Raw genomic sequence first — 6,700 nt, forward strand, 5'->3', positions numbered from 1 at the left:
TGTAAATTATGACAAATAGTATTAGGCTATTAGGGTTGACTGTGTGAATCCAGAACAAAACATTAGTAAAAGTTGGTGAATTTTACACTATAGACATGTTTCACTATGATATGAGGATAATACGTGTGGTCAAATATTTCTATGTTAGTGTCATTCGTATCATTGGTGTGGACAAAATTGCATCTGATCTAAATAAATAATAATAATTTACACAACAGAAAATATTTGTTATGTTGTGCGATGAGGATGTTAAAAGTAATTTGGCTCAAATGCTAGAGTGGGAATATTGCCTCCTTCATTGTGGCACTTGAAATTTTATCTTCTTCACACTTGCACAACTATGTGAACATTGAGTGTTGTTTGATGATGTTTGCATTTTCACTCGTTTCTGTTAGGTAAAAAGGTTATTATACAACTGAATTTTCCATATCCCTTGTGTGAGATACCAAACTTCTCTTTCTCCCCAAACTGTAATTTCCCAAAATTTGCCAATGTTTCATTTCCCTCTCTCAATTCTCCCCTTCCCTCAAATCCGACACTTCTAAAAAAAATAACTTAATTGAACCCCCAATTTGCTAGGGTTTCATTCTGCCGCAATATTCTTTTTTGGGTAAATTCCTCCTATGGTACCTGATGTTTGGCTACTTGGACAATTTAGTACTTGATTTATGAAAGCGGACAATTTGGTACCTAAAGTTCTCAAATTTAGGTCATTTTGGTACTTATGTCAATTTTGACCATATTTTAAGGGTTATTTCTGTCATCTTATCTAAACTTTACTTCATTTTTTTATAATACCTCCAAATTGCCTCTAAGTTATCACTAAAAATTTGATAACTCATCCACTTAGTATCTGTGATGATTTACGTATATAAGTTTTCATAATTTAGTTATCAATCTAAATTAATTTTAATTATAATTAATTAAAAAAATTGATAAAAATTACAATTGCATAAAGACAATTTATTTCCTTTGCATAAAATAATTAGGATACAATAAGTATATTAAGAAAAAAATTTATTTTCGATATATGCGAAGTAGATGCTAAGTGGAATAGATATATTAATTTAATTATCTCCAAAGAGAGGCAATTATATGAAGAAAATGAAGAAAAATGTGAATTTAATGAGTTTAGAACTAGAATGACGGAAATAACCCTGAAAATATGGTCAAAATCGATAGAGGTACTAAAATGGCCTAAATTTGAGAACTTTAGGTACCAAATTATCCGCTTTCATACATCAGGTATCAAATTGTCTAAGTAACCAAACATCAGGTACCATTGGAGGAATTTACCCTTCTTTTTTTCTTTTCCCCTTATCTCTTTCTATTGCTTTTTATGAGAATGCATCTCTTCATATTCCTCCTCCTTCTGTATCAACAAAAGAGAGAGAGAACAGAGAGTAGAGCTCTCCACCGTCTCCTTCACACCGTTGATGCGACTCCGACTGGCACGCCACCACTATTCGACTTCTCCACTCGCCTGTCTTGCTATCGGCTCCACGGTCCTGACATTAGCTTTTCCCCCAATTTCAAACCCTAGCTTTTAAATCCTACAGATCTAGAAATCCCTCTTCTTCTTCTTCTTCTTCTTCTTCTTCTTCTTCTCTCTCTCTCTGGTCTAACTCCAAAGAGTCCGGTTTGGACGAGGTCGGCCGGATAGACGACGAGCAGAATGCCGTTGCGAAGAGCAAAGTTTTGAGTCTGATTCTGATCACCGGCGAGAAAGATAGCAAGCCGGTAATGTATCCTCCGCCGAAGCTCGTCCAGTTCTTGATTTATTCTCCTTGTCGCACCTCACTCCTCCACTCCACTGTAGTTCTCGAACTTAACAAAACCCTAAAAGTTATCCACCCACACTCTTACCTCTGCTTCCATTCTCTGCTCCCCCGACTGGTATGAGCTTCGGAGATTGAAGTACCTTCTAAATTTTGTTTTGGCCATTTCTCCTTTTGCTTATAAGCCAAAGTCAGAAAAACACGGGTAGCGATTAAATGATATTTTGAAAATACCATTAGGTGCCCTCGAAAGTTTTGACAAATTACCTACCCTTACCTTCTCCTTTCGACCTCAAAACAGGTCTCCCTGTTATCTCTCTCGATGCTCTCCGGACAACGTCATTCCTCCGACGCCTCCGACGTTGCTCTCGCCTGTGGCTACGAGTTTGGTAAGGAGGTTTTAATTTGATGAGTTTGAATTCGTTTGTCTATTTCACATTCCTTCTGCAATAATGAGACTTTCATATTGGGTAATTTGGTGTCGTTGAATCTATGTATATGAAAATAAGGATCTCTTTGAAATCGGGTCGTTGGTTCAAAATCCTGATGTAGGTTGGTTCAATTTACTTTTTGGTTAATTATCTATTGATGTTTGTTTACATAGTTGAATTGGGTATAAATAGTGGAAGCGATAGAATTGAGTTTTTGGTTGGGAGGATCACTGGATAAGAATTGGGGCTGATATATGCATCTAGCTAAATCCCACTCCATAGTTGTTCGAATTTTCTATTCAGTCTTAGAAGAAGAGAGAAATATAGGCTATTTTTTACTCATACCCATTTCCCCTAAATTCTCTCTGTCTCTGCTTATAGTTTAGTAGCATTTGATACAAGACTTACCTACTTTGATAAATAAAATTACATGTGCAAGCTTCTCATGGAACCATGGATGTTTGTTTTTCCACCTCTTGTTGATGTGATTATAATTTCTTACTAATCAAGTGTGTAGTTTCTGGCTTCTTCTGCAATATGCCTTTGTGGCATTGCTTTCCCTAATCTTATGTTGACAGATCATTTATTTGAATAGCCAAACATGAATTCACATGATGTAGATTAGCTGTAGCATAAAAGAGAGATTTACGAACTGAATTGCTCTGCAAATCCAATGCACAAAATACCATGTGAGTACTAGTTGCTTTCTTTATTGCTTAAGGAAAGGGAATGTAAAATACATATACATGTTTTGAAACGTGTTTTGACTCAGGTGCAGACTGGTAGTCTCTACAAGGATGTGAGTAGTAATATGTAAGGCCTATTCTGGTTTGGTTGAGGCAGTGGTGATTGTATATTTTTCACCGTGATTGTATATTTGATGCCAGGTACTGCATATATAGTTATATATTGATCGGGATGTTTTTTGTTGACTATTTTCTGACTGCAAGCAACTTGTGAGTTTTGAGGTGTTTGCTTCTCTCGGTTCCCTGATTACTTAGTTTGGTAACATTAGTTTGGTAACATCTGTGTGAGCAGTGCTTACTTATATTTCTAATTGTTTTGCTTTATTTTTTTTAGTACATATGTTCTTACTGAGAAGGGGAATAATATTGTTTTTATCTTTGCTGAATAGGGTATATAAATAAGTTAATACACACACGTCTAGATAGTATAGATACCAGCAAAATTGAAGTATCTTGATGTTCTCTAACTCCCACTCCATGTTTTTACATTCTTAAAATGCATTCTATTTTTTGGCCATCTTTTTGCATTGCAGACTTGCTGTGAGTATGGAGAATAACTACAATAAGCGCAATTGCCGGAGTTCTATCAAAATTAGAATTAAGCTCATATAGTCGTAATTTTCTGTATATAGCCAAGATTGTTAGTGCTTAGATAATCTTCTGAGTTATAGTTCAATTGAGTGAAAGCTGGATCAATTTCTTTGTACCTGGGGCACAAAATGGAGTAGTGGCACTATCATTCGATGATGTAATTACTTGTCATCAGAAAGTATGATGCATGTTAATAAATCTACATTGTTCTTTGATGTGTTTCCTCAAGGAAGTGAGTTTGGTGGAGGTTTAATTTTAAAGTGTAAAGTGTATCGCTGACGGCACTAAGGTTCATCGTGCTTGATCAGCCTTGATGATCTTGTGTTTATAAGGAAATTTAGGATTAGATCAGAGTTGGTCACTAGTCCTGGGCCATTGAAAAAATATTATATATATTACCAAAGTAATAAGATGTTAAATATATTCTTAAAAAGAAAATAAAGACTTCAAATAATTTGATGTCTAAAATAGTCATTCTACAAATAAAAGTACAAGCCAACTTGAGTATACCAAACACTTTGCACAACTTATGTCACTGAAAGCTACTTAAAAAGTCAGTTTACCAAACACTCAGTTATAAGTCAACTTTTCTTGTAAGTCACAGCTGCGCCAAACACACCATTCATGGATTAGTCTTAGTAGTTTGAATTTATTTTGTTTCACTAAGAGTTGTGGTGGGTTTGTGAAATAATGGAGGGTATAATTGAGGGTTTGGATTTTGAATAATTGCCTTGTTTCATGTGTTTAATTATGGTTTATTTGGGCAATTGTTGAGAATACAGTGGAGTGGTGTTGATAATGTGTGTCAATTTTGCAGAGCTTGCGTACGAGGGCAAGTCAGCAGGAGAACAAGGCTAAATTACAAGCAATCCAAGGGAAGGTTTGCGGTGAGAGCCTCTGTGAAAGACATAGCCTTTGACCAGTTTACCGTTTTGTGGAGGCGTGGTCTGCAAGCTGACATTGAAAAGCTAGCTAATGCTTTTGGGCTGACTCTTGGTCCCAGAGGTAGCCTCTCTATCACTTTCAAATTAGTTTTGTCACTTTTTATATGCATGACCTTGTTAAAAGAAAGATTAATGCACTGAATGCTCTATTTCAATTTCTTTTGACAGAGCAACTGTTTTACATGCATCAATGGCAGCCTAGGTGGTAGTGTATGAGGCCTGGTGTCTCAGGACAAAGAGAGGCATCCTTTATCTCAATGACAGTTCCAGAAAGGTATGTGTGAATTGTCTCCAATTTGGGCATTTAGGATTCCAAGGTATGTAGATTAATATATCTTATGAATGGTATATGAGTCTGTCTATAAGTTCTTGTTGTGACTGTAATATTCATCTACTTCGCTTATCTCTATCAAATTGTTTGTTTTTTTTTCTAGGTTAATAGGTTTTGAAGAGAGATTTTATTCTATCTATAATATATGAAGCGTAGTGACTTAGCTAAGCGAATTTTCTCTTTTAAAGAGCAGCTAACTGTTTCAACATTCTTATGAACCAATTATATTTCATTTGGTATGTACTCTTTTGCATGTTACAACATATGCGTTTAGGCATTATCATAATGACATCTTCCTTTATATTTAATGATCATTTCAAAGGCCTTTTTGACTTGCTTAGTTTATATATATGTCTTGCTCTTTCTATGTACTTTTCTTTTTATGAACTTCTGATTGAATTCAATTTCATTTATCTTAGTTTTGTTTTGCTGGCAGGTAAAGTCGAGACACGTATCGTATGGAGAGAGGAAGACCAGATCATTAGTGGCAGACTAGTATAAACATTAGTTACGCTAGTAGACATAAATTATCCCCTTTAGCTAGGAATTATGGCTGCTAGTTCTACCATGCAAAGAGTTTATGGATTAGATAGGAATGCTTCATATCACAGTTACAAGACCTTTGCTATGAGTTTATGTGCTTTTTTAGTTGAATATTTGGATATTCAGGTCATGAATACATGAAAGATATGGAAGCTTGGATCTTTTGCTAATGATTTGATCACAACTTTTGAGATTTTTATTCATTTAATTTATAATAAGAACACAACAGCTCACACAATAGTAAGTTTAAAATCACTTTATTGTCTTTGTTGCATGATTAAGCAACAGACGACTAATGACAAAAACAAGTTTTGTTGTACAAATGAACCCTTCTACAAGAAAGTGAAGCAAATAAACAGTTGTTGTAATGGAAAGAACACAAGGAAATAAGAAATAACATTTGTTGTATAACTTTTGTACAGACAACTAATAAGGGTCAACTATGCATTTGTTGTCCAATCAGACAACACCACCATACATAACAGTTTTGCCATTCTTCACACAACGTGTGATTCATTGTTGTGTAGTTGAGTTATCATAGTAGTGGTAAATATGGTTTTCATAGTTCTACAAACCAAATAAATCTCACATTTTTAATCAGTTACGTTGGGGGTGATGATGAATTGGGCATGAGCTGTGCATAAACATAGTGAAGTGGGATTGTTTTGCTGGGTAGTTTTATAGGGCAATTTGGGAAAACTATTTAGTTAAATTAGAGAGAAATTGAGAATAATACAAATAAATATTTTTTTTGGGTACACTAAGAACTTTGTTGGATACATTTAACAGTACGCTTGCCACGTCAGAGATGGATTTGAAGAAAAGTGTTTATGAATTTTTTTTTTTGGAATAAATTTGTTGATCGAACAAAGAATTCAAATACGACAAGGAGCAAGTATGTTATGAGTCGATCTCACTTGTAAGGAGAGACTGGAGCCTCTAGACTAAAATGTACTAGGTTAGTTGAGCTTTGTTTTTCAAGATTACTTATTAATGACTTAATTTTTAACAAAATCACACAATCTGATTTAAGATGTAAGATGGGTAGTTTTTCTCAAGTACCGACAAACAACATATCAATAGTGTCAAAGACATATATTGGAGGTAATACAATAGAAGAACAATTCACTCATTTCTAAATTAAAATGTAACATGTGTAGTTTTTTTTTTGAAGTATCAAAAATAACACATCAATGGGGTGTTAAATTACTTAAAACAAACTAATTACATCAAACCAATCTAATTCATGTTTTGCAAAATGGTGAATTCTAGTTCTCGCTTGGTAAGATACTCGCCGAGTAGTATATGTCAATTTACTGACGACATTAATACCACC

General features: G+C 34.6%; 1 long non-coding RNA gene across 3 annotated transcripts; it reads left to right on the forward strand.

The window, feature by feature from the left end:
• Positions 1-1,388: 1,388 nt before the first annotated feature.
• LOC126803257 (uncharacterized) lies at positions 1,389-5,458 on the forward strand. Of its 3 annotated transcripts, none has more exons than XR_007673082.1 (6): positions 2,116-2,167; positions 2,830-2,898; positions 2,988-3,096; positions 4,364-4,551; positions 4,659-4,764; positions 5,258-5,458. It is a non-coding gene; the product is annotated as an uncharacterized LOC126803257 (long non-coding RNA). The 3 variants fall into 3 exon arrangements; XR_007673083.1 differs by having other exon boundaries at positions 2,139-2,167; positions 2,982-3,096; XR_007673081.1 differs by having other exon boundaries at positions 1,389-2,898; positions 2,982-3,096.
• The last annotated feature ends 1,242 nt before the right edge of the window (positions 5,459-6,700 follow it).

This window comes from Argentina anserina, chromosome 7 (assembly GCF_933775445.1).
Source record: "Argentina anserina chromosome 7, drPotAnse1.1, whole genome shotgun sequence".
Lineage (NCBI taxonomy): Eukaryota > Viridiplantae > Streptophyta > Magnoliopsida > Rosales > Rosaceae > Argentina > Argentina anserina.